Genomic DNA, 26,422 nt, shown 5'->3' on the forward strand with positions numbered 1-26,422 from the left:
ATAATGGTGGGGAGGAGTTGAGCCAGGGGGTTCTAGCATTGGGGACATCCTAGGGCAGAGACAAGGTGCTATGAGGTGCTGACTCAGATTTGAGTGGCAATCTGTGGTGAATGTCTGGCTGAGGAGCAGGGGTTGTGCAGGCAGCCCTGAGGCACCTTGTGCTGATGGGGCAGGAGATGCCAGGTGGAAAAACCACTGAGGTGACTTGCACTGATTGGGCAGGTGGCACCGGGCGGGAAGGGCAGGAGGCAGCTTGCCTTGGCTGGGCAAGAGGCGGGTCATGCTAATTGGGCAGGAGGTGCTGAGTGGGCAGGGCAGGAGGCGGCTTGTGCTGATTGGGCAGGAGGCATCAGGTGGGCAGGGCAGGAGGCAGCTTGTGCTGATTGGGCAGGAGGCATCAGGTGGGCAGGGCAGGAGGCGGCTCGTGCTGATTGGGCAGGAGGCGCTGAGCGGGAAGGGCAGGAGGCGGCTCGTGCTGATTGAGGAGGAGGCGCTGAGCGGGAAGGGCAGGAGGCGGCTCGTGCTGATTGGGCAGGAGGCGCTGAGCGGGAAGGGCAGGAGGCGGCTCGTGCTGATTGGGCAGGAGGCGCTGAGCGGGAAGGGCAGGAGGCGGCTCGTGCTGATTGAGGAGGAGGCGCTGAGCGGGAAGGGCAGGAGGCGGCTCGTGCTGATTGGGCAGGAGGCGCTGAGCGGGAAGGGCAGCAGACGGCTCGTGCTGACTGGGCAGGAGGCACCGGGTGGGCAGGGCAGGGCAGGGCAGGAGGTGGGTCACGCTGCCTACCTGGGAGGAGACTCCTGGAGAGGCTCCTGTTCAGGATGGGTCGCACAGTAAAGAAGCTGCTCTCTGCATGTCTTAGGTGTTTAACAGCTTCTGCTAAATGGTACGTCTGTGAGGTTCTTGGTGTTAGGGGCTAAGCTGAGGTGGTGGGGGTGGGTTGTGACTGAGTGGGGAATGCAGTTTGGGGCAACTCTTAGGCAGTGGAAGAGAGACAGCGGGCTCTTCGGCTGGGAGTGAGTGCCCAGTGAGGGGAGGCGTGGGTTGAGAAGAGAATGGCTATACTAGAACCAGTAGTTTTTCTACTTTTCTTAAATAGATGCTGGTGGCTCAGGTCATGGTTGTTTAGGGTCTCTGTTAGTGACGTGAGTGGTGGAGTATGATGAAGAGGGTTGTGAGACTGGGGACGGCTGTTGTGGTGGGGACCTGGGATTAAGATGGGCTGTTGGGAGGAGCTGGGCAGTGGGGTTCTCGTGCTGAGAACTTGTGCAGTGAGGGGCTGTCTCAGATTTGGGGATGGGGCTGTGATGAGTTCTGGATAAAGATGGAAGGGGTGTGGAGGCATTCCTGAGTTGGGTGGGAAAGCTCCCAGGACACTTGTGCTGACTGGGCAGGAGGTGCTGGGCGGGAAAAGCCCTGAGGTGACTCGCACTGGGTGGGGAGGAGGCGCTGGGCAGAAAAGCCCTCAGGTGGCTCTCAGTGCCTGGGCAGGAAAAGCCCTGAGGTGACTCGTGTTGACTGGGCAGAAAGCCCTGGGCAGAAAAAGTCCTGAGGCGGCTCACCCTGGCTGTGCACAAGGCGCTAGGTGGGAAAAGCCTCAAGCAGCTCGTGTTGACTGGGCAGTGGGCACTGGGCGGGAAAAGCCCTGAGGTGACTCGCACTGGCTGGGCGGGAAAAGCCCTGAGGCAGTTTGTGCTGACTGGGCAGGAGGCACCGGTGGGAGAAGCCTCAGGCACCTCGTGCTGACTGGGCAGTGGGCACTGGGCGGGAAAAGCCCTCGGGTGGCTCGCCCTGGCTGGGCGGGAAAAGCCCTGAGGCAGCTTGTGCTGACAGAGCAGGAGACACTGGGTGGGAAAAGCCCTGAGGTGGCTCACATGGCTGGCCATGAGGCGGTAGGCAGGAAAAGCCACAAGCAACTCTTGTTGACTGGGCAGGGGGCAGTGGGAGGGAAAAGCCCTGAGGTGGGTCACTCTGACTGGGCAGGGGGCAGTGGGAGGGAAAAGCCCTGAGGTGGGTCACTCTGACTGGGCAGGAGGCGCTGGGCGGGAAAAGCCCTGAGGTGACTCGCGCTGGCTGGGCAGGAGGCGCTGGGCGGGAAAAGCCCTGAGGTGACTCGCGCTGGCTGGGCAGGAGGCGCTGGGCGGGAAAAGCCCTGAGGTGACTCGCGCTGGCTGGGCAGGAGGCGCTGGGCGAGAAAATCCCTGAGGCGACTCGCGCTGGCTGGGCGGGAAAAGCCCTGAGGCAGTTTGTGCTGACTGGGCAGGAGGCACCGGTGGGAGAAGCCTCAGGCACCTCGTGCTGACTGGGCAGGAGGCGCTTGGCGGGTAAAGCCCTCAGCTGGCTCGCCCTGGCTGGGCGGGAAAAGCCCTGAGGCAACTTGTGCTGACAGAGCAGGAGTCACTGGGTGGGAAAAGCCCTGAGGTGGCTCACGTGGCTGGCCATGAGGCGGTAGGCAGGAAAAGCTGCAAGCAACTCTTGTTGACTGGGCAGGGGGCAGTGGGAGGGAAAAGCCCTGAGGTGGGTCACACTGACTGGGCAGGGGGCAGTGGGAGAGAAAAGCCCTGAGGTGGGTCACACTGACTGGGCAGGTGGCAGTGGGAGGGAAAAGCCCTGAGGTGGGTCACTCTGACTGGGCAGGAGGCACCGAGTGGGAGAAGCCTAAGGCACCTCGTGCTGACTAGGCAGGAGATGCAGGGTGGGAAAAGCACTGGCTGGGCAGGAGGCACTGGGCGGGAAAAGCCCTGAGGCAACTCGCACTGGCTGGTTGGAAAAGCCCTGAGGCAGCTTGTGCTGACTGGTCAGGAGGCACCGAGTGGGAGAAGCCTCAAACCGCTCGTGTTGACTGAGCAGGGGCCAATGTGTGGGGAAAGACCTGAGTCGGCTTCCGCTGCCTGGGAAGGACGCACCAGATGGGAGAAGCCTCAAGTAGCTCGTGTTGACTGGGCAGGGCGCTGTGGGTGGAAAAAACCCTGAGGCAACTTGTGCCGACTGGGCAGAAGATGCTGGGTAGAAAACAGAATGGAGTTTATGCTGATTGAATTGACGTTGTGATAATCATGTCTACTGCGCCCAAACGTAATGTTTTTACTTCTCATCTCTCTCTCTCTCTCTCTCTCTCTCTCTATGAAGGACAACAAAAATACACAAAAACAATAAAGAAACAAATCAACTAAAGCAAAAGGGAATGAAAAACAAAGCTATGGAAAAAGAAAGATTGTCCCTATCAAGAAGGTATACATAAATGTTATGGGTTTCAGAGTAGCAGCCGTGTTAGTCTGTATTCGCAAAAAGAAAAGGAGTACTTGTGGCACCTTAGAGACTAACAAATTTAAAAAATTGGAGAGGAAGATGATGTCTGTCTGTATCTGTGCGAGTTTTTTCATGTTAGTCTCTAAGGTGCCACAAGTACTCCTTTTCTTTTTATAAATGTTATGGTATACACATACAGAACTTTAGTGGAAGGGTATTGATGAACACTGGAGATTATATTGGTAATCGGAGAGTCAGCATGATTCTTACGTTACTTATAACTTTCCAGATGCTTTCACTTTTGTGACTCCTTTCCCCTTGTTTCAGGGAAGTAGCCTTTTTTTTTAAGAAAGGGTAAATGCCCTGTAATCGGGGTTCGGATGGCTTTCCTTTCCCCCTCTTTGCATTGGCCCTCTTAATGCCAAAGTCCAAAGTGAGCTCCCTGTAACTAGGGTGTGCGTCTTTCCCAAGCTTACTCGCCCATTTGAAAGCTAGTTATAGAAACCAGCCTCTTTGGAGAGTTAGGGGTTTGTCCTTCTAGCTGTCCTGTCGCCATGCCCTACTCACACGCACAACCAAGTCCAAACCGAGCGAACTCTGCATCCAGCTGGCCCCGACGACTTCTGCTGCTGCTGCTGCAAGGTTTCCTGCTGTATGCCACAGGTTGATGCCGAAGACTGGGAGTTGGGCTAATTTCAAGGAGTGGCCTTGTCCATTTAATCTGAACAGTTTGGTAGTCGAGTGTACGGAGCCCACGCCTCACCTCGCTTCTCCCCTTTTCTCTCTCTCTCTCTCTCTCTCTCTCTAGCAACTCAAAAGAGAAAACGGAGAAGAAGACAGAAGCCCCAAAGAACCGGCAGGAGAAGACAATGGAAGCAGAAGCCACAGAAAAGAGACACACACACCTTGCACGCGTGGGCCTCCCTGTAATGAGGACACGGGGTTTCCACTTAAGCTTCATTCCCCCTTGAGGTGCCAGGTAAAAGGACCTCCCTGTAAACAGGGATCAAGGTCCACCCCTTCCCAGCAAAAAGGCTTGAGGTGTCCGTTAGGTAGCTAAGGCTGAGGAACCCCCCTTTAAGAAGGGTAGCGGTCTCTCTGTGGCTTTCAGCTCTTTAGGAGCTAGGCTTTAAAATGCCCCGTGCCATTGACCTCTCCCTGTAAGAAGGGTTCAGGTCTCCCCTTTTTAGCTTCTCCTGGGCCGCTGGCACTTGCTGGGCAAAGAGACGGCCCTCTCCTGAGGGAATGGAGGTCTCTCGTTTTCAGCGCTTTAGCCTCTGCTCCGTTGTAATGCCCCTGGCTTGAGGACCACCCTGTAAGGAGGGTTTGGGCCTCCTTTGCCATGCTACTTTTGCCACAGGTCACTTGGACATGCCAGGCAAAATGACCGCCCTGTAAGCAGGATGTAAGGTCTTCTCCCTCTCCCTCTTAAGCCAGTGGGCCCTTTCCGTACCTGTGGCTGAGGGACCCCCCTTTAAGAAGGGTAGCGGTCTCTCTGTGGCTTTCAGCTCTTTAGGAGCTAAGCTTTAAAATGCCCCGTACCATTGACCTCTCCCTGTCAGAAGGGTTCAGGTGTCCCCTTTTTAGCTTCTCCTGGGCCGCTGGCACTTGCTGGGCAAAGAGACCACCCTCTCCTGAGGGAATGGAGGTCTCTCCCTTTCTGTACTTCGGGGTTTGGCCCAGGCCAAAGGACCACCCTGTAAGGAGGGTTTGGGTCTCCTTTGCCCTGCTGCTTTCGCTACAGGTCACTTGGACATGCCAGGCAAAATGACCGCCCTGTAAGCAGGGTGTAAGGTCTGCTCCCTCTCCCTCTTAAGCCAGTGGGGCCTTTCGGTGCCTGTGGCTGAGGGACCCCCCTTTAAGAAGGGTAGCGGTCTTTGTGTGGCATTCAGCTCGTTAGCAGCTAGGCTTTAAAATTCCCTGTGCCGTTGACCTCTCCCTGTCAGAAGGGTTCAGGTGTCCCCTTTTTAGCTTCTCTTGGGCCGCTGGCACTTGCAGGGCAAAGAGACCACCCTCTCCTGAGGGGATGGAGGTCTCTCCCTTTCTGCACTTCAGGGTTTGGCCCAGGCTAAAGGACCATCCTGTAAGGAGGGTTTGGGTCTCCTTTGCCATGCTGCATTCGCCACAGGTCACTTGGACATGCCAGGCAAAATGACCGCCCTATAAGCAGGGTGTAAGGTCTTCTCTCTCTCCCTCTGAAGTCAGTGGGGCCTTTCCGTGCCTGTGGCTGAGGGATCCCGCTTTAAGAAGGGTTGAGCGTCTCTTTTCTCTTTCTCCTCGTAAACTGCTCTAGAAATCATTTCGACTTGGCTTTTTTGACATTTGCAGTCAAATCGTATTTGTGACCTCTTGAATTCAAGCCGGGGTCCCATGGAACATGGTGTGGCGAAGGGGCGGCTGTAAGGGGATGGTGGAGGCCGTGAGAAATTGGACGCTTTTTTGAAAAAAGCCAAGAAACCCCCCAAAACAATCCAAATCTTTCCAGGTCTGGAAATGAACTGGTGAGGTGGGGGGCTCCTTTCAGCTCCTCACTTCCATGCAATCCTTCCTCATTTCCTCTTGCCCTGCCCAACTGCCGCTGCCCCCCAACCTCAGCTTGGACCCTTTCTTTTATTCTGCGCAGGAAACATACTGCTGGCTGTGGTAGTGTAATTGTCTTGATTGGGAATGGTCCGTTCGTGGTGTCCCAATTCCAGGCCTTTGCTCTCTTTGCTGGTAGACTGAGGCTATATTTTTGGACTGTCTTTGAAGGGATTGAAAGAGCTGTGCTTCATGACAGCTGTTGGTGATCTGGTGGTATAGCTACAGGTGTCGTGGTCTTGCATCTTGCACGTGGGTGCTCCTAACCCTACTAACAGGACTGCGTAAGAAGTAAGGGATGTCTGTTTTGGAAAAGGGTAGGGGGTTCACAGTTGTAATGTTCTTGGTGGGGTAGACAGGTAAGTCGGGAAGGGTGTTGGTGAGGGATGGAGGATTCCTTGGTCATGGGAGGCTCCCTTACCTGTTCATTTCCAGACATTGTCACCTTTGTGACTCCTTTCCCCTTGTTTCAAGGAAGTAGGATTTTTGTGAAGGAAGGGTGACCGCCCTGTGATCGGGGTTCGGGTCGCTTTCCTTTCCCCCTCTTTGCATTGGCCCTCTTAATGCCAAAGTCCAAAGTGAGCTCCCTGTAACTAGGGTGTGCGTCTTTCCCAAGCTTACTCGCCCATTTGAAAGCTAGTTATAGAAACCAGCCTCTTTGGAGAGTTAGGGGTTTGTCCTTCTAGCTGTCCTGTCGCCATGCCCTACTCACACGCACAACCAAGTCCAAACCGAGCGAACTCTGCATCCAGCTGGCCCCGACGACTTCTGCTGCTGCTGCTGCAAGGTTTCCTGCTGTATGCCACAGGTTGGTGCCGAAGACTGGGAGTTGGGCTAATTTCAAGGAGTGGCCTTGTCCATTTAATCTGAACAGTTTGGTAGTCGAGTGTACGGAGCCCACGCCTCACCTCGCTTCTCCCCTTTTCTCTCTCTCTCTCTAGCAACTCAAAAGAGAAAACGGAGAAGAAGACAGAAGCCCCAAAGAACCGGCAGGAGAAGACAATGGAAGCAGAAGCCACAGAAAAGAGACACACACCTTGCACGCGTGGGCCTCCCTGTAATGAGGACACGGGGTTTCCACTTAAGCTTCATTCCCCCTTGAGGTGCCAGGTAAAAGGACCTCCCTGTAAACAGGGATCAAGGTCCACCCCTTCCCAGCAAAAAGGCTTGAGGTGTCCGTTAGGTAGCTAAGGCTGAGGAACCCCCCTTTAAGAAGGGTAGCGGTCTCTCTGTGGCTTTCAGCTCTTTAGGAGCTAGGCTTTAAAATGCCCCGTGCCATTGACCTCTCCCTGTAAGAAGGGTTCAGGTCTCCCCTTTTTAGCTTCTCCTGGGCCGCTGGCACTTGCTGGGCAAAGAGACGGCCCTCTCCTGAGGGAATGGAGGTCTCTCGTTTTCAGCGCTTTAGCCTCTGCTCCGTTGTAATGCCCCTGGCTTGAGGACCACCCTGTAAGGAGGGTTTGGGCCTCCTTTGCCATGCTGCTTTCGCTACAGGTCACTTGGACATGCCAGGCAAAATGACCGCCCTGTAAGCAGGGTGTAAGGTCTGCTCCCTCTCCCTCTTAAGCCAGTGGGCCCTTTCCGTACCTGTGGCTGAGGGACCCCCCTTTAAGAAGGGTAGCGGTCTCTCTGTGGCTTTCAGCTCTTTAGGAGCTAAGCTTTAAAATGCCCCGTACCATTGACCTCTCCCTGTCAGAAGGGTTCAGGTGTCCCCTTTTTAGCTTCTCCTGGGCCGCTGGCACTTGCTGGGCAAAGAGACCACCCTCTCCTGAGGGAATGGAGGTCTCTCCCTTTCTGTACTTCGGGGTTTGGCCCAGGCCAAAGGACCACCCTGTAAGGAGGGTTTGGCTCTCCTTTGCCCTGCTGCTTTCGCTACAGGTCACTTGGACATGCCAGGCAAAATGACCGCCCTGTAAGCAGGGTGTAAGGTCTGCTCCCTCTCCCTCTTAAGCCAGTGGGGCCTTTCGGTGCCTGTGGCTGAGGGACCCCCCTTTAAGAAGGGTAGCGGTCTTTGTGTGGCATTCAGCTCGTTAGCAGCTAGGCTTTAAAATTCCCTGTGCCGTTGACCTCTCCCTGTCAGAAGGGTTCAGGTGTCCCCTTTTTAGCTTCTCTTGGGCCGCTGGCACTTGCTGGGCAAAGAGACCACCCTCTCCTGAGGGGATGGAGGTCTCTCCCTTTCTGCACTTCAGGGTTTGGCCCAGGCTAAAGGACCATCCTGTAAGGAGGGTTTGGGTCTCCTTTGCCATGCTGCATTCGCCACAGGTCACTTGGACATGCCAGGCAAAATGACCGCCCTATAAGCAGGGTGTAAGGTCTTCTCTCTCTCCCTCTGAAGTCAGTGGGGCCTTTCCGTGCCTGTGGCTGAGGGATCCCGCTTTAAGAAGGGTTGAGCGTCTCTTTTCTCTTTCTCCTCGTAAACTGCTCTAGAAATCATTTCGACTTGGCTTTTTTGACATTTGCAGTCAAATCGTATTTGTGACCTCTTGAATTCAAGCCGGGGTCCCATGGAACATGGTGTGGCGAAGGGGCGGCTGTAAGGGGATGGTGGAGGCCGTGAGAAATTGGACGCTTTTTTGAAAAAAGCCAAGAAACCCCCCAAAACAATCCAAATCTTTCCAGGTCTGGAAATGAACTGGTGAGGTGGGGGGCTCCTTTCAGCTCCTCACTTCCATGCAATCCTTCCTCATTTCCTCTTGCCCTGCCCAACTGCCGCTGCCCCCCAACCTCAGCTTGGACCCTTTCTTTTATTCTGCGCAGGAAACATACTGCTGGCTGTGGTAGTGTAATTGTCTTGATTGGGAATGGTCCGTTCGTGGTGTCCCAATTCCAGGCCTTTGCTCTCTTTGCTGGTAGACTGAGGCTATATTTTTGGACTGTCTTTGAAGGGATTGAAAGAGCTGTGCTTCATGACAGCTGTTGGTGATCTGGTGGTATAGCTACAGGTGTCGTGGTCTTGCATCTTGCACGTGGGTGCTCCTAACCCTACTAACAGGACTGCGTAAGAAGTAAGGGATGTCTGTTTTGGAAAAGGGTAGGGGGTTCACAGTTGTAATGTTCTTGGTGGGGTAGACAGGTAAGTCGGGAAGGGTGTTGGTGAGGGATGGAGGATTCCTTGGTCATGGGAGGCTCCCTTACCTGTTCATTTCCAGACATTGTCACCTTTGTGACTCCTTTCCCCTTGTTTCAAGGAAGTAGGATTTTTGTGAAGGAAGGGTGACCGCCCTGTGATCGGGGTTCGGGTCGCTTTCCTTTCCCCCTCTTTGCATTGGCCCTCTTAATGCCAAAGTCCAAAGTGAGCTCCCTGTAACTAGGGTGTGCGTCTTTCCCAAGCTTACTCGCCCATTTGAAAGCTAGTTATAGAAACCAGCCTCTTTGGAGAGTTAGGGGTTTGTCCTTCTAGCTGTCCTGTCGCCATGCCCTACTCACACGCACAACCAAGTCCAAACCGAGCGAACTCTGCATCCAGCTGGCCCCGACGACTTCTGCTGCTGCTGCTGCAAGGTTTCCTGCTGTATGCCACAGGTTGGTGCCGAAGACTGGGAGTTGGGCTAATTTCAAGGAGTGGCCTTGTCCATTTAATCTGAACAGTTTGGTAGTCGAGTGTACGGAGCCCACGCCTCACCTCGCTTCTCCCCTTTTCTCTCTCTCTCTCTCTCTCTCTCTCTCTAGCAACTCAAAAGAGAAAACGGAGAAGAAGACAGAAGCCCCAAAGAACCGGCAGGAGAAGACAATGGAAGCAGAAGCCACAGAAAAGAGACACACACCTTGCACGCGTGGGCCTCCCTGTAATGAGGACACGGGGTTTCCACTTAAGCTTCATTCCCCCTTGAGGTGCCAGGTAAAAGGACCTCCCTGTAAACAGGGATCAAGGTCCACCCCTTCCCAGCAAAAAGGCTTGAGGTGTCCGTTAGGTAGCTAAGGCTGAGGAACCCCCCTTTAAGAAGGGTAGCGGTCTCTCTGTGGCTTTCAGCTCTTTAGGAGCTAGGCTTTAAAATGCCCCGTGCCATTGACCTCTCCCTGTAAGAAGGGTTCAGGTCTCCCCTTTTTAGCTTCTCCTGGGCCGCTGGCACTTGCTGGGCAAAGAGACGGCCCTCTCCTGAGGGAATGGAGGTCTCTCGTTTTCAGCGCTTTAGCCTCTGCTCCGTTGTAATGCCCCTGGCTTGAGGACCACCCTGTAAGGAGGGTTTGGGCCTCCTTTGCCATGCTACTTTCGCCACAGGTCACTTGGACATGCCAGGCAAAATGACCGCCCTGTAAGCAGGGTGTAAGGTCTGCTCCCTCTCCCTCTTAAGCCAGTGGGCCCTTTCCGTACCTGTGGCTGAGGGACCCCCCTTTAAGAAGGGTAGCGGTCTCTCTGTGGCTTTCAGCTCTTTAGGAGCTAAGCTTTAAAATGCCCCGTACCATTGACCTCTCCCTGTCAGAAGGGTTCAGGTGTCCCCTTTTTAGCTTCTCCTGGGCCGCTGGCACTTGCTGGGCAAAGAGACCACCCTCTCCTGAGGGAATGGAGGTCTCTCCCTTTCTGTACTTCGGGGTTTGGCCCAGGCCAAAGGACCACCCTGTAAGGAGGGTTTGGGTCTCCTTTGCCCTGCTGCTTTCGCTACAGGTCACTTGGACATGCCAGGCAAAATGACCGCCCTGTAAGCAGGGTGTAAGGTCTGCTCCCTCTCCCTCTTAAGCCAGTGGGGCCTTTCGGTGCCTGTGGCTGAGGGACCCCCCTTTAAGAAGGGTAGCGGTCTTTGTGTGGCATTCAGCTCGTTAGCAGCTAGGCTTTAAAATTCCCTGTGCCGTTGACCTCTCCCTGTCAGAAGGGTTCAGGTGTCCCCTTTTTAGCTTCTCTTGGGCCGCTGGCACTTGCTGGGCAAAGAGACCACCCTCTCCTGAGGGGATGGAGGTCTCTCCCTTTCTGCACTTCAGGGTTTCGCCCAGGCTAAAGGACCATCCTGTAAGGAGGGTTTGGGTCTCCTTTGCCATGCTGCATTCGCCACAGGTCACTTGGACATGCCAGGCAAAATGACCGCCCTATAAGCAGGGTGTAAGGTCTTCTCTCTCTCCCTCTGAAGTCAGTGGGGCCTTTCCGTGCCTGTGGCTGAGGGATCCCGCTTTAAGAAGGGTTGAGCGTCTCTTTTCTCTTTCTCCTCGTAAACTGCTCTAGAAATCATTTCGACTTGGCTTTTTTGACATTTGCAGTCAAATCGTATTTGTGACCTCTTGAATTCAAGCCGGGGTCCCATGGAACATGGTGTGGCGAAGGGGCGGCTGTAAGGGGATGGTGGAGGCCGTGAGAAATTGGACGCTTTTTTGAAAAAAGCCAAGAAACCCCCCAAAACAATCCAAATCTTTCCAGGTCTGGAAATGAACTGGTGAGGTGGGGGGCTCCTTTCAGCTCCTCACTTCCATGCAATCCTTCCTCATTTCCTCTTGCCCTGCCCAACTGCCGCTGCCCCCCAAGCTCAGCTTGGACCCTTTCTTTTATTCTGCGCCGGAAACATACTGCTGGCGGGGGTAGTGTAATTGTCTTGATTGGGAATGGTCCGTTCGTGGTGTCCCAATTCCAGGCCTTTGCTCTCTTTGCTGGTAGACTGAGGCTATATTTTTGGACTGTCTTTGAAGGGATTGAAAGAGCTGTGCTTCATGACAGCTGTTGGTGATCTGGTGGTATAGCTACAGGTGTCGTGGTCTTGCATCTTGCACGTGGGTGCTCCTAACCCTACTAACAGGACTGCGTAAGAAGTAAGGGATGTCTGTTTTGGAAAAGGGTAGGGGGTTCACAGTTGTAATGTTCTTGGTGGGGTAGACAGGTAAGTCGGGAAGGGTGTTGGTGAGGGATGGAGGATTCCTTGGTCATGGGAGGCTCCCTTACCTGTTCATTTCCAGACATTGTCACCTTTGTGACTCCTTTCCCCTTGTTTCAAGGAAGTAGGATTTTTGTGAAGGAAGGGTGACCGCCCTGTGATCGGGGTTCGGGTCGCTTTCCTTTCCCCCTCTTTGCATTGGCCCTCTTAATGCCAAAGTCCAAAGTGAGCTCCCTGTAACTAGGGCGTGCGTCTTTCCCAAGCTTACTCGCCCATTTGAAAGCTAGTTATAGAAACCAGCCTCTTTGGAGAGTTAGGGGTTTGTCCTTCTAGCTGTCCTGTCGCCATGCCCTACTCACACGCACAACCAAGTCCAAACCGAGCGAACTCTGCATCCAGCTGGCCCCGACGACTTCTGCTGCTGCTGCTGCAAGGTTTCCTGCTGTATGCCACAGGTTGGTGCCGAAGACTGGGAGTTGGGCTAATTTCAAGGAGTGGCCTTGTCCATTTAATCTGAACAGTTTGGTAGTCGAGTGTACGGAGCCCACGCCTCACCTCGCTTCTCCCCTTTTCTCTCTCTCTCTAGCAACTCAAAAGAGAAAACGGAGAAGAAGACAGAAGCCCCAAAGAACCGGCAGGAGAAGACAATGGAAGCAGAAGCCACAGAAAAGAGACACACACCTTGCACGCGTGGGCCTCCCTGTAATGAGGACACGGGGTTTCCACTTAAGCTTCATTCCCCCTTGAGGTGCCAGGTAAAAGGACCTCCCTGTAAACAGGGATCAAGGTCCACCCCTTCCCAGCAAAAAGGCTTGAGGTGTCCGTTAGGTAGCTAAGGCTGAGGAACCCCCCTTTAAGAAGGGTAGCGGTCTCTCTGTGGCTTTCAGCTCTTTAGGAGCTAGGCTTTAAAATGCCCCGTGCCATTGACCTCTCCCTGTAAGAAGGGTTCAGGTCTCCCCTTTTTAGCTTCTCCTGGGCCGCTGGCACTTGCTGGGCAAAGAGACGGCCCTCTCCTGAGGGAATGGAGGTCTCTCGTTTTCAGCGCTTTAGCCTCTGCTCCGTTGTAATGCCCCTGGCTTGAGGACCACCCTGTAAGGAGGGTTTGGGCCTCCTTTGCCATGCTGCTTTCGCTACAGGTCACTTGGACATGCCAGGCAAAATGACCGCCCTGTAAGCAGGGTGTAAGGTCTGCTCCCTCTCCCTCTTAAGCCAGTGGGCCCTTTCCGTACCTGTGGCTGAGGGACCCCCCTTTAAGAAGGGTAGCGGTCTCTCTGTGGCTTTCAGCTCTTTAGGAGCTAAGCTTTAAAATGCCCCGTACCATTGACCTCTCCCTGTCAGAAGGGTTCAGGTGTCCCCTTTTTAGCTTCTCCTGGGCCGCTGGCACTTGCTGGGCAAAGAGACCACCCTCTCCTGAGGGAATGGAGGTCTCTCCCTTTCTGTACTTCGGGGTTTGGCCCAGGCCAAAGGACCACCCTGTAAGGAGGGTTTGGGTCTCCTTTGCCCTGCTGCTTTCGCTACAGGTCACTTGGACATGCCAGGCAAAATGACCGCCCTGTAAGCAGGGTGTAAGGTCTGCTCCCTCTCCCTCTTAAGCCAGTGGGGCCTTTCGGTGCCTGTGGCTGAGGGACCCCCCTTTAAGAAGGGTAGCGGTCTTTGTGTGGCATTCAGCTCGTTAGCAGCTAGGCTTTAAAATTCCCTGTGCTGTTGACCTCTCCCTGTCAGAAGGGTTCAGGTGTCCCCTTTTTAGCTTCTCTTGGGCCGCTGGCACTTGCTGGGCAAAGAGACCACCCTCTCCTGAGGGGATGGAGGTCTCTCCCTTTCTGCACTTCAGGGTTTGGCCCAGGCTAAAGGACCATCCTGTAAGGAGGGTTTGGGTCTCCTTTGCCATGCTGCATTCGCCACAGGTCACTTGGACATGCCAGGCAAAATGACCGCCCTATAAGCAGGGTGTAAGGTCTTCTCTCTCTCCCTCTGAAGTCAGTGGGGCCTTTCCGTGCCTGTGGCTGAGGGATCCCGCTTTAAGAAGGGTTGAGCGTCTCTTTTCTCTTTCTCCTCGTAAACTGCTCTAGAAATCATTTCGACTTGGCTTTTTTGACATTTGCAGTCAAATCGTATTTGTGACCTCTTGAATTCAAGCCGGGGTCCCATGGAACATGGTGTGGCGAAGGGGCGGCTGTAAGGGGATGGTGGAGGCCGTGAGAAATTGGACGCTTTTTTGAAAAAAGCCAAGAAACCCCCCAAAACAATCCAAATCTTTCCAGGTCTGGAAATGAACTGGTGAGGTGGGGGGCTCCTTTCAGCTCCTCACTTCCATGCAATCCTTCCTCATTTCCTCTTGCCCTGCCCAACTGCCGCTGCCCCCCAAGCTCAGCTTGGACCCTTTCTTTTATTCTGCGCAGGAAACATACTGCTGGCTGTGGTAGTGTAATTGTCTTGATTGGGAATGGTCCGTTCGTGGTGTCCCAATTCCAGGCCTTTGCTCTCTTTGCTGGTAGACTGAGGCTATATTTTTGGACTGTCTTTGAAGGGATTGAAAGAGCTGTGCTTCATGACAGCTGTTGGTGATCTGGTGGTATAGCTACAGGTGTCGTGGTCTTGCATCTTGCACGTGGGTGCTCCTAACCCTACTAACAGGACTGCGTAAGAAGTAAGGGATGTCTGTTTTGGAAAAGGGTAGGGGGTTCACAGTTGTAATGTTCTTGGTGGGGTAGACAGGTAAGTCGGGAAGGGTGTTGGTGAGGGATGGAGGATTCCTTGGTCATGGGAGGCTCCCTTACCTGTTCATTTCCAGACATTGTCACCTTTGTGACTCCTTTCCCCTTGTTTCAAGGAAGTAGGATTTTTGTGAAGGAAGGGTGACCGCCCTGTGATCGGGGTTCGGGTCGCTTTCCTTTCCCCCTCTTTGCATTGGCCCTCTTAATGCCAAAGTCCAAAGTGAGCTCCCTGTAACTAGGGTGTGCGTCTTTCCCAAGCTTACTCGCCCATTTGAAAGCTAGTTATAGAAACCAGCCTCTTTGGAGAGTTAGGGGTTTGTCCTTCTAGCTGTCCTGTCGCCATGCCCTACTCACACGCACAACCAAGTCCAAACCGAGCGAACTCTGCATCCAGCTGGCCCCGACGACTTCTGCTGCTGCTGCTGCAAGGTTTCCTGCTGTATGCCACAGGTTGGTGCCGAAGACTGGGAGTTGGGCTAATTTCAAGGAGTGGCCTTGTCCATTTAATCTGAACAGTTTGGTAGTCGAGTGTACGGAGCCCACGCCTCACCTCGCTTCTCCCCTTTTCTCTCTCTCTCTCTCTCTCTCTCTCTAGCAACTCAAAAGAGAAAACGGAGAAGAAGACAGAAGCCCCAAAGAACCGGCAGGAGAAGACAATGGAAGCAGAAGCCACAGAAAAGAGACACACACCTTGCACGCGTGGGCCTCCCTGTAATGAGGACACGGGGTTTCCACTTAAGCTTCATTCCCCCTCGAGGTGCCAGGTAAAAGGACCTCCCTGTAAACAGGGATCAAGGTCCACCCCTTCCCAGCAAAAAGGCTTGAGGTGTCCGTTAGGTAGCTAAGGCTGAGGAACCCCCCTTTAAGAAGGGTAGCGGTCTCTCTGTGGCTTTCAGCTCTTTAGGAGCTAGGCTTTAAAATGCCCCGTGCCATTGACCTCTCCCTGTAAGAAGGGTTCAGGTCTCCCCTTTTTAGCTTCTCCTGGGCCGCTGGCACTTGCTGGGCAAAGAGACGGCCCTCTCCTAAGGGAATGGAGGTCTCTCGTTTTCAGCGCTTTAGCCTCTGCTCCGTTGTAATGCCCCTGGCTTGAGGACCACCCTGTAAGGAGGGTTTGGGCCTCCTTTGCCATGCTACTTTCGCCACAGGTCACTTGGACATGCCAGGCAAAATGACCGCCCTGTAAGCAGGGTGTAAGGTCTGCTCCCTCTCCCTCTTAAGCCAGTGGGCCCTTTCCGTACCTGTGGCTGAGGGACCCCCCTTTAAGAAGGGTAGCGGTCTCTCTGTGGCTTTCAGCTCTTTAGGAGCTAAGCTTTAAAATGCCCCGTACCATTGACCTCTCCCTGTCAGAAGGGTTCAGGTGTCCCCTTTTTAGCTTCTCCTGGGCCGCTGGCACTTGCTGGGCAAAGAGACCACCCTCTCCTGAGGGAATGGAGGTCTCTCCCTTTCTGTACTTCGGGGTTTGGCCCAGGCCAAAGGACCACCCTGTAAGGAGGGTTTGGGTCTCCTTTGCCCTGCTGCTTTCGCTACAGGTCACTTGGACATGCCAGGCAAAATGACCGCCCTGTAAGCAGGGTGTAAGGTCTGCTCCCTCTCCCTCTTAAGCCAGTGGGGCCTTTCGGTGCCTGTGGCTGAGGGACCCCCCTTTAAGAAGGGTAGCGGTCTTTGTGTGGCATTCAGCTCGTTAGCAGCTAGGCTTTAAAATTCCCTGTGCCGTTGACCTCTCCCTGTCAGAAGGGTTCAGGTGTCCCCTTTTTAGCTTCTCTTGGGCCGCTGGCACTTGCTGGGCAAAGAGACCACCCTCTCCTGAGGGGATGGAGGTCTCTCCCTTTCTGCACTTCAGGGTTTGGCCCAGGCTAAAGGACCATCCTGTAAGGAGGGTTTGGGTCTCCTTTGCCATGCTGCATTCGCCACAGGTCACTTGGACATGCCAGGCAAAATGACCGCCCTATAAGCAGGGTGTAAGGTCTTCTCTCTCTCCCTCTGAAGTCAGTGGGGCCTTTCCGTGCCTGTGGCTGAGGGATCCCGCTTTAAGAAGGGTTGAGCGTCTCTTTTCTCTTTCTCCTCGTAAACTGCTCTAGAAATCATTTCGACTTGGCTTTTTTGACATTTGCAGTCAAATCGTATTTGTGACCTCTTGAATTCAAGCCGGGGTCCCATGGAACATGGTGTGGCGAAGGGGCGGCTGTAAGGGGATGGTGGAGGCCGTGAGAAATTGGACGCTTTTTTGAAAAAAGCCAAGAAACCCCCCAAAACAATCCAAATCTTTCCAGGTCTGGAAATGAACTGGTGAGGTGGGGGGCTCCTTTCAGCTCCTCACTTCCATGCAATCCTTCCTCATTTCCTCTTGCCCTGCCCAACTGCCGCTGCCCCCCAACCTCAGCTTGGACCCTTTCTTTATTCTGCGCAGGAAACATACTGCTGGCTGTGGTAGTGTAATTGTCTTGATTGGGAATGGTCCGTTCGTGGTGTCCCAATTCCAGGCCTTTGCTCTCTTTGCTGGTAGACTGAGGCTATATTTTTGGACTGTCTTTGAAGGGATTGAAAGAGCTGTGCTTCATGACAGCTGTTGGTGATCTGGTGGTATAGCTACAGGTGTCGTGGTCTTGCATCTTGCACGTGGGTGCTCCTAACCCTACTAACAGGACTGCGTAAGAAGTAAGGGATGTCTGTTTGGAAAAGGGTAGGGGGTTCACAGTTGTAATGTTCTTGGTGGGGTAGACAGGTAAGTCGGGAAGGGTGTTGGTGAGGGATGGAGGATTCCTTGGTCATGGGAGGCTCCCTTACCTGTTCATTTCCAGACATTGTCACCTTTGTGACTCCTTTCCCCTTGTTTCAAGGAAGTAGGATTTTTGTGAAGGAAGGGTGACCGCCCTGTGATCGGGGTTCGGGTCGCTTTCCTTTCCCCCTCTTTGCATTGGCCCTCTTAATGCCAAAGTCCAAAGTGAGCTCCCTGTAACTAGGGTGTGCGTCTTTCCCAAGCTTACTCGCCCATTTGAAAGCTAGTTATAGAAACCAGCCTCTTTGGAGAGTTAGGGGTTTGTCCTTCTAGCTGTCCTGTCGCCATGCCCTACTCACACGCACAACCAAGTCCAAACCGAGCGAACTCTGCATCCAGCTGGCCCCGACGACTTCTGCTGCTGCTGCTGCAAGGTTTCCTGCTGTATGCCACAGGTTGGTGCCGAAGACTGGGAGTTGGGCTAATTTCAAGGAGTGGCCTTGTCCATTTAATCTGAACAGTTTGGTAGTCGAGTGTACGGAGCCCACGCCTCACCTCGCTTCTCCCCTTTTCTCTCTCTCTCTCTCTCTAGCAACTCAAAAGAGAAAACGGAGAAGAAGACAGAAGCCCCAAAGAACCGGCAGGAGAAGACAATGGAAGCAGAAGCCACAGAAAAGAGACACACACCTTGCACGCGTGGGCCTCCCTGTAATGAGGACACGGGGTTTCCACTTAAGCTTCATTCCCCCTTGAGGTGCCAGGTAAAAGGACCTCCCTGTAAACAGGGATCAAGGTCCACCCCTTCCCAGCAAAAAGGCTTGAGGTGTCCGTTAGGTAGCTAAGGCTGAGGAACCCCCCTTTAAGAAGGGTAGCGGTCTCTCTGTGGCTTTCAGCTCTTTAGGAGCTAGGCTTTAAAATGCCCCGTGCCATTGACCTCTCCCTGTAAGAAGGGTTCAGGTCTCCCCTTTTTAGCTTCTCCTGGGCCGCTGGCACTTGCTGGGCAAAGAGACGGCCCTCTCCTGAGGGAATGGAGGTCTCTCGTTTTCAGCGCTTTAGCCTCTGCTCCGTTGTAATGCCCCTGGCTTGAGGACCACCCTGTAAGGAGGGTTTGGGCCTCCTTTGCCATGCTGCTTTCGCTACAGGTCACTTGGACGTGCCAGGCAAAATGACCGCCCTGTAAGCAGGGTGTAAGGTCTGCTCCCTCTCCCTCTTAAGCCAGTGGGCCCTTTCCGTACCTGTGGCTGAGGGACCCCCCTTTAAGAAGGGTAGCGGTCTCTCTGTGGCTTTCAGCTCTTTAGGAGCTAAGCTTTAAAATGCCCCGTACCATTGACCTCTCCCTGTCAGAAGGGTTCAGGTGTCCCCTTTTTAGCTTCTCCTGGGCCGCTGGCACTTGCTGGGCAAAGAGACCACCCTCTCCTGAGGGAATGGAGGTCTCTCCCTTTCTGTACTTCGGGGTTTGGCCCAGGCCAAAGGACCACCCTGTAAGGAGGGTTTGGGTCTCCTTTGCCCTGCTGCTTTCGCTACAGGTCACTTGGACATGCCAGGCAAAATGACCGCCCTGTAAGCAGGGTGTAAGGTCTGCTCCCTCTCCCTCTTAAGCCAGTGGGGCCTTTCGGTGCCTGTGGCTGAGGGACCCCCCTTTAAGAAGGGTAGCGGTCTTTGTGTGGCATTCAGCTCGTTAGCAGCTAGGCTTTAAAATTCCCTGTGCCGTTGACCTCTCCCTGTCAGAAGGGTTCAGGTGTCCCCTTTTTAGCTTCTCTTGGGCCGCTGGCACTTGCTGGGCAAAGAGACCACCCTCTCCTGAGGGGATGGAGGTCTCTCCCTTTCTGCACTTCAGGGTTTGGCCCAGGCTAAAGGACCATCCTGTAAGGAGGGTTTGGGTCTCCTTTGCCATGCTGCATTCGCCACAGGTCACTTGGACATGCCAGGCAAAATGACCGCCCTATAAGCAGGGTGTAAGGTCTTCTCTCTCTCCCTCTGAAGTCAGTGGGGCCTTTCCGTGCCTGTGGCTGAGGGATCCCGCTTTAAGAAGGGTTGAGCGTCTCTTTCTCTTTCTCCTCGTAAACTGCTCTAGAAATCATTTCGACTTGGCTTTTTTGACATTTGCAGTCAAATCGTATTTGTGACCTCTTGAATTCAAGCCGGGGTCCCATGGACATGGTGTGGCGAAGGGGCGGCTGTAAGGGGATGGTGGAGGCCGTGAGAAATTGGACGCTTTTTTGAAAAAAGCCAAGAAACCCCCCAAAACAATCCAAATCTTTCCAGGTCTGGAAATGAACTGGTGAGGTGGGGGGCTCCTTTCAGCTCCTCACTTCCATGCAATCCTTCCTCATTTCCTCTTGCCCTGCCCAACTGCCGCTGCCCCCCAACCTCAGCTTGGACCCTTTCTTTTATTCTGCGCAGGAAACATACTGCTGGCTGTGGTAGTGTAATTGTCTTGATTGGGAATGGTCCGTTCGTGGTGTCCCAATTCCAGGCCTTTGCTCTCTTTGCTGGTAGACTGAGGCTATATTTTTGGACTGTCTTTGAAGGGATTGAAAGAGCTGTGCTTCATGACAGCTGTTGGTGATCTGGTGGTATAGCTACAGGTGTCGTGGTCTTGCATCTTGCACGTGGGTGCTCCTAACCCTACTAACAGGACTGCGTAAGAAGTAAGGGATGTCTGTTTTGGAAAAGGGTAGGGGGTTCACAGTTGTAATGTTCTTGGTGGGGTAGACAGGTAAGTCGGGAAGGGTGTTGGTGAGGGATGGAGGATTCCTTGGTCATGGGAGGCTCCCTTACCTGTTCATTTCCAGACATTGTCACCTTTGTGACTCCTTTCCCCTTGTTTCAAGGAAGTAGGATTTTTGTGAAGGAAGGGTGACCGCCCTGTGATCGGGGTTCGGGTCGCTTTCCTTTCCCCCTCTTTGCATTGGCCCTCTTAATGCCAAAGTCCAAAGTGAGCTCCCTGTAACTAGGGCGTGCGTCTTTCCCAAGCTTACTCGCCCATTTGAAAGCTAGTTATAGAAACCAGCCTCTTTGGAGAGTTAGGGGTTTGTCCTTCTAGCTGTCCTGTCGCCATGCCCTACTCACACGCACAACCAAGTCCAAACCGAGCGAACTCTGCATCCAGCTGGCCCCGACGACTTCTGCTGCTGCTGCTGCAAGGTTTCCTGCTGTATGCCACAGGTTGGTGCCGAAGACTGGGAGTTGGGCTAATTTCAAGGAGTGGCCTTGTCCATTTAATATGAACAGTTTGGTAGTCGAGTGTACGGAGCCCACGCCTCACCTCGCTTCTCCCCTTTTCTCTCTCTCTCTCTCTCTCTCTCTCTCTCTCTCTCTCTCTCTCTCTAGCAACTCAAAAGAGAAAACGGAGAAGAAGACAGAAGCCCCAAAGAACCGGCAGGAGAAGACAATGGAAGCAGAAGCCACAGAAAAGAGACACACACCTTGCACGCGTGGGCCTCCCTGTAATGAGGACACGGGGTTTCCACTTAAGCTTCATTCCCCCTTGAGGTGCCAGGTAAAAGGACCTCCCTGTAAACAGGGATCAAGGTCCACCCCTTCCCAGCAAAAAGGCTTGAGGTGTCCGTTAGGTAGCTAAGGCTGAGGAACCCCCCTTTAAGAAGGGTAGCGGTCTCTCTGTGGCTTTCAGCTCTTTAGGAGCTAGGCTTTAAAATGCCCCGTGCCATTGACCTCTCCCTGTAAGAAGGGTTCAGGTCTCCCCTTTTTAGCTTCTCCTGGGCCGCTGGCACTTGCTGGGCAAAGAGACGGCCCTCTCCTGAGGGAATGGAGGTCTCTCGTTTTCAGCGCTTTAGCCTCTGCTCCGTTGTAATGCCCCTGGCTTGAGGACCACCCTGTAAGGAGGGTTTGGGCCTCCTTTGCCATGCTACTTTCGCTACAGGTCACTTGGACATGCCAGGCAAAATGACCGCCCTGTAAGCAGGGTGTAAGGTCTGCTCCCTCTCCCTCTTAAGCCAGTGGGCCCTTTCCGTACCTGTGGCTGAGGGACCCCCCTTTAAGAAGGGTAGCGGTCTCTCTGTGGCTTTCAGCTCTTTAGGAGCTAAGCTTTAAAATGCCCCGTACCATTGACCTCTCCCTGTCAGAAGGGTTCAGGTGTCCCCTTTTTAGCTTCTCCTGGGCCGCTGGCACTTGCTGGGCAAAGAGACCACCCTCTCCTGAGGGAATGGAGGTCTCTCCCTTTCTGTACTTCGGGGTTTGGCCCAGGCCAAAGGACCACCCTGTAAGGAGGGTTTGGGTCTCCTTTGCCCTGCTGCTTTCGCTACAGGTCACTTGGACATGCCAGGCAAAATGACCGCCCTGTAAGCAGGGTGTAAGGTCTGCTCCCTCTCCCTCTTAAGCCAGTGGGGCCTTTCGGTGCCTGTGGCTGAGGGACCCCCCTTTAAGAAGGGTAGCGGTCTTTGTGTGGCATTCAGCTCGTTAGCAGCTAGGCTTTAAAATTCCCTGTGCCGTTGACCTCTCCCTGTCAGAAGGGTTCAGGTGTCCCCTTTTTAGCTTCTCTTGGGCCGCTGGCACTTGCTGGGCAAAGAGACCACCCTCTCCTGAGGGGATGGAGGTCTCTCCCTTTCTGCACTTCAGGGTTTGGCCCAGGCTAAAGGACCATCCTGTAAGGAGGGTTTGGGTCTCCTTTGCCATGCTGCATTCGCCACAGGTCACTTGGACATGCCAGGCAAAATGACCGCCCTATAAGCAGGGTGTAAGGTCTTCTCTCTCTCCCTCTTAAGTCAGTGGGGCCTTTCCGTGCCTGTGGCTGAGGGATCCCGCTTAAGAAGGGTTGAGCGTCTCTTTTCTCTTTCTCCTCGTAAACTGCTCTAGAAATCATTTCGACTTGGCTTTTTTGACATTTGCAGTCAAATCGTATTTGTGACCTCTTGAATTCAAGCCGGGGTCCCATGGAACATGGTGTGGCGAAGGGGCGGCTGTAAGGGGATGGTGGAGGCCGTGAGAAATTGGACGCTTTTTTGAAAAAAGCCAAGAAACCCCCCAAAACAATCCAAATCTTTCCAGGTCTGGAAATGAACTGGTGAGGTGGGGGGCTCCTTTCAGCTCCTCACTTCCATGCAATCCTTCCTCATTTCCTCTTGCCCTGCCCAACTGCCGCTGCCCCCCAACCTCAGCTTGGACCCTTTCTTTTATTCTGCGCAGGAAACATACTGCTGGCTGTGGTAGTGTAATTGTCTTGATTGGGAATGGTCCGTTCGTGGTGTCCCAATTCCAGGCCTTTGCTCTCTTTGCTGGTAGACTGAGGCTATATTTTTGGACTGTCTTTGAAGGGATTGAAAGAGCTGTGCTTCATGACAGCTGTTGGTGATCTGGTGGTATAGCTACAGGTGTCGTGGTCTTGCATCTTGCACGTGGGTGCTCCTAACCCTACTAACAGGACTGCGTAAGAAGTAAGGGATGTCTGTTTTGGAAAAGGGTAGGGGGTTCACAGTTGTAATGTTCTTGGTGGGGTAGACAGGTAAGTCGGGAAGGGTGTTGGTGAGGGATGGAGGATTCCTTGGTCATGGGAGGCTCCCTTACCTGTTCATTTCCAGACATTGTCACCTTTGTGACTCCTTTCCCCTTGTTTCAAGGAAGTAGGATTTTTGTGAAGGAAGGGTGACCGCCCTGTGATCGGGGTTCGGGTCGCTTTCCTTTCCCCCTCTTTGCATTGGCCCTCTTAATGCCAAAGTCCAAAGTGAGCTCCCTGTAACTAGGGTGTGCGTCTTTCCCAAGCTTACTCGCCCATTTGAAAGCTAGTTATAGAAACCAGCCTCTTTGGAGAGTTAGGGGTTTGTCCTTCTAGCTGTCCTGTCGCCATGCCCTACTCACACGCACAACCAAGTCCAAACCGAGCGAACTCTGCATCCAGCTGGCCCCGACGACTTCTGCTGCTGCTGCTGCAAGGTTTCCTGCTGTATGCCACAGGTTGGTGCCGAAGACTGGGAGTTGGGCTAATTTCAAGGAGTGGCCTTGTCCATTTAATCTGAACAGTTTGGTAGTCGAGTGTACGGAGCCCACGCCTCACCTCGCTTCTCCCCTTTTCTCTCTCTCTCTAGCAACTCAAAAGAGAAACGGAGAAGAAGACAGAAGCCCCAAAGAACCGGCAGGAGAAGACAATGGAAGCAGAAGCCACAGAAAAGAGACACACACCTTGCACGCGTGGGCCTCCCTGTAATGAGGACACGGGGTTTCCACTTAAGCTTCATTCCCCCTTGAGGTGCCAGGTAAAAGGACCTCCCTGTAAACAGGGATCAAGGTCCACCCCTTCCCAGCAAAAAGGCTTGAGGTGTCCGTTAGGTAGCTAAGGCTGAGGAACCCCCCTTTAAGAAGGGTAGCGGTCTCTCTGTGGCTTTCAGCTCTTTAGGAGCTAGGCTTTAAAATGCCCCGTGCCATTGACCTCTCCCTGTAAGAAGGGTTCAGGTCTCCCCTTTTTAGCTTCTCCTGGGCCGCTGGCACTTGCTGGGCAAAGAGACGGCCCTCTCCTGAGGGAATGGAGGTCTCTCGTTTTCAGCGCTTTAGCCTCTGCTCCGTTGTAATGCCCCTGGCTTGAGGACCACCCTGTAAGGAGGGTTTGGGCCTCCTTTGCCATGCTGCTTTCGCTACAGGTCACTTGGACGTGCCAGGCAAAATGACCGCCCTGTAAGCAGGGTGTAAGGTCTGCTCCCTCTCCCTCTTAAGCCAGTGGGCCCTTTCCGTACCTGTGGCTGAGGGACCCCCCTTTAAGAAGGGTAGCGGTCTCTCTGTGGCTTTCAGCTCTTTAGGAGCTAAGCTTTAAAATGCCCCGTACCATTGACCTCTCCCTGTCAGAAGGGTTCAGGTGTCCCCTTTTTAGCTTCTCCTGGGCCGCTGGCACTTGCTGGGCAAAGAGACCACCCTCTCCTGAGGGAATGGAGGTCTCTCCCTTTCTGTACTTCGGGGTTTGGCCCAGGCCAAAGGACCACCCTGTAAGGAGGGTTTGGGTCTCCTTTGCCCTGCTGCTTTCGCTACAGGTCACTTGGACATGCCAGGCAAAATGACCGCCCTGTAAGCAGGGTGTAAGGTCTGCTCCCTCTCCCTCTTAAGCCAGTGGGGCCTTTCGGTGCCTGTGGCTGAGGGACCCCCCTTTAAGAAGGGTAGCGGTCTTTGTGTGGCATTCAGCTCGTTAGCAGCTAGGCTTAAAATTCCCTGTGCCGTTGACCTCTCCCTGTCAGAAGGGTTCAGGTGTCCCCTTTTTAGCTTCTCTTGGGCCGCTGGCACTTGCTGGGCAAAGAGACCACCCTCTCCTGAGGGGATGGAGGTCTCTCCCTTTCTGCACTTCAGGGTTTGGCCCAGGCTAAAGGACCATCCTGTAAGGAGGGTTTGGGTCTCCTTTGCCATGCTGCATTCGCCACAGGTCACTTGGACATGCCAGGCAAAATGACCGCCCTATAAGCAGGGTGTAAGGTCTTCTCTCTCTCCCTCTTAAGTCAGTGGGGCCTTTCCGTGCCTGTGGCTGAGGGATCCCGCTTTAAGAAGGGTTGAGCGTCTCTTTTCTCTTTCTCCTCGTAAACTGCTCTAGAAATCATTTCGACTTGGCTTTTTTGACATTTGCAGTCAAATCGTATTTGTGACCTCTTGAATTCAAGCCGGGGTCCCATGGAACATGGTGTGGCGAAGGGGCGGCTGTAAGGGGATGGTGGAGGCCGTGAGAAATTGGACGCTTTTTTGAAAAAAGCCAAGAAACCCCCCAAAACAATCCAAATCTTTCCAGGTCTGGAAATGAACTGGTGAGGTGGGGGGCTCCTTTCAGCTCCTCACTTCCATGCAATCCTTCCTCATTTCCTCTTGCCCTGCCCAACTGCCGCTGCCCCCAACCTCAGCTTGGACCCTTTCTTTTATTCTGCGCAGGAAACATACTGCTGGCTGTGGTAGTGTAATTGTCTTGATTGGGAATGGTCCGTTCGTGGTGTCCCAATTCCAGGCCTTTGCTCTCTTTGCTGGTAGACTGAGGCTATATTTTTGGACTGTCTTTGAAGGGATTGAAAGAGCTGTGCTTCATGACAGCTGTTGGTGATCTGGTGGTATAGCTACAGGTGTCGTGGTCTTGCATCTTGCACGTGGGTGCTCCTAACCCTACTAACAGGACTGCGTAAGAAGTAAGGGATGTCTGTTTTGGAAAAGGGTAGGGGGTTCACAGTTGTAATGTTCTTGGTGGGGTAGACAGGTAAGTCGGGAAGGGTGTTGGTGAGGGATGGAGGATTCCTTGGTCATGGGAGGCTCCCTTACCTGTTCATTCCAGACATTGTCACCTTTGTGACTCCTTTCCCCTTGTTTCAAGGAAGTAGGATTTTTGTGAAGGAAGGGTGACCGCCCTGTGATCGGGGTTCGGGTCGCTTTCCTTTCCCCCTCTTTGCATTGGCCCTCTTAATGCCAAAGTCCAAAGTGAGCTCCCTGTAACTAGGGTGTGCGTCTTTCCCAAGCTTACTCGCCCATTTGAAAGCTAGTTATAGAAACCAGCCTCTTTGGAGAGTTAGGGGTTTGTCCTTCTAGCTGTCCTGTCGCCATGCCCTACTCACACGCACAACCAAGTCCAAACCGAGCGAACTCTGCATCCAGCTGGCCCCGACGACTTCTGCTGCTGCTGCTGCAAGGTTTCCTGCTGTATGCCACAGGTTGGTGCCGAAGACTGGGAGTTGGGCTAATTTCAAGGAGTGGCCTTGTCCATTTAATCTGAACAGTTTGGTAGTCGAGTGTACGGAGCCCACGCCTCACCTCGCTTCTCCCCTTTTCTCTCTCTCTCTCTAGCAACTCAAAAGAGAAAACGGAGAAGAAGACAGAAGCCCCAAAGAACCGGCAGGAGAAGACAATGGAAGCAGAAGCCACAGAAAAGAGACACACACCTTGCACGCGTGGGCCTCCCTGTAATGAGGACACGGGGTTTCCACTTAAGCTTCATTCCCCCCTTGAGGTGCCAGGTAAAAGGACCTCCCTGTAAACAGGGATCAAGGTCCACCCCTTCCCAGCAAAAAGGCTTGAGGTGTCCGTTAGGTAGCTAAGGCTGAGGAACCCCCCTTTAAGAAGGGTAGCGGTCTCTCTGTGGCTTTCAGCTCTTTAGGAGCTAGGCTTTAAAATGCCCCGTGCCATTGACCTCTCCCTGTAAGAAGGGTTCAGGTCTCCCCTTTTTAGCTTCTCCTGGGCCGCTGGCACTTGCTGGGCAAAGAGACCGCCCTCTCCTGAGGGAATGGAGGTCTCTCGTTTTCAGCGCTTTAGCCTCTGCTCCGTTGTAATGCCCCTGGCTTGAGGACCACCCTGTAAGGAGGGTTTGGGCCTCCTTTGCCATGCTGCTTTCGCTACAGGTCACTTGGACGTGCCAGGCAAAATGACCGCCCTGTAAGCAGGGTGTAAGGTCTGCTCCCTCTCCCTCTTAAGCCAGTGG

The 26,422-nt window shown here is 53.7% G+C and overlaps 3 long non-coding RNA genes across 9 annotated transcripts in view; all 3 read left to right on the plus strand.

Moving 5' to 3' along the window:
• Positions 1-576: 576 nt before the first annotated feature.
• LOC119846441 lies at positions 577-15,072 on the plus strand. Of its 3 annotated transcripts, XR_006276521.1 has the most exons (8): positions 747-881; positions 3,125-3,226; positions 4,053-6,632; positions 6,766-7,206; positions 7,988-9,343; positions 9,491-10,808; positions 12,750-14,777; positions 14,923-15,072. It is a non-coding gene; the product is annotated as an uncharacterized LOC119846441 (long non-coding RNA). The 3 variants fall into 3 exon arrangements; XR_006276520.1 differs by lacking the exons at positions 12,750-14,777; positions 14,923-15,072 and adding an exon at positions 577-737 and having other exon boundaries at positions 858-881; positions 6,766-9,343; positions 9,491-11,109; XR_005289882.2 differs by lacking the exons at positions 12,750-14,777; positions 14,923-15,072 and having other exon boundaries at positions 6,766-9,343; positions 9,491-11,109.
• A 1,931-nt stretch (positions 15,073-17,003) lies between these two features.
• Positions 17,004-21,809, plus strand: LOC122457149. The gene is made up of 4 exons (XR_006276530.1): positions 17,004-17,498; positions 17,636-18,076; positions 18,858-18,953; positions 20,927-21,809. It is a non-coding gene; the product is annotated as an uncharacterized LOC122457149 (long non-coding RNA).
• Positions 21,810-25,950: 4,141 nt separating this feature from the next.
• The window catches only part of LOC122457147, a 16,060-nt gene continuing 15,588 nt past the window's right edge, over positions 25,951-26,422 (plus strand). For 4 of the 5 annotated variants that reach the window (XR_006276524.1, XR_006276525.1, XR_006276522.1 and 1 more), the window contains exon 1: positions 25,951-26,342. This is a non-coding gene — a long non-coding RNA (uncharacterized LOC122457147). The remainder of the gene's footprint in view (positions 26,343-26,422) is intronic. The other variant, XR_006276523.1, reaches the window with a different exon arrangement.

The sequence above is a fragment of the Dermochelys coriacea genome, chromosome 21, assembly GCF_009764565.3.
Source record: "Dermochelys coriacea isolate rDerCor1 chromosome 21, rDerCor1.pri.v4, whole genome shotgun sequence".
In the NCBI taxonomy this organism is placed as follows: Eukaryota; Metazoa; Chordata; order Testudines; family Dermochelyidae; genus Dermochelys; species Dermochelys coriacea.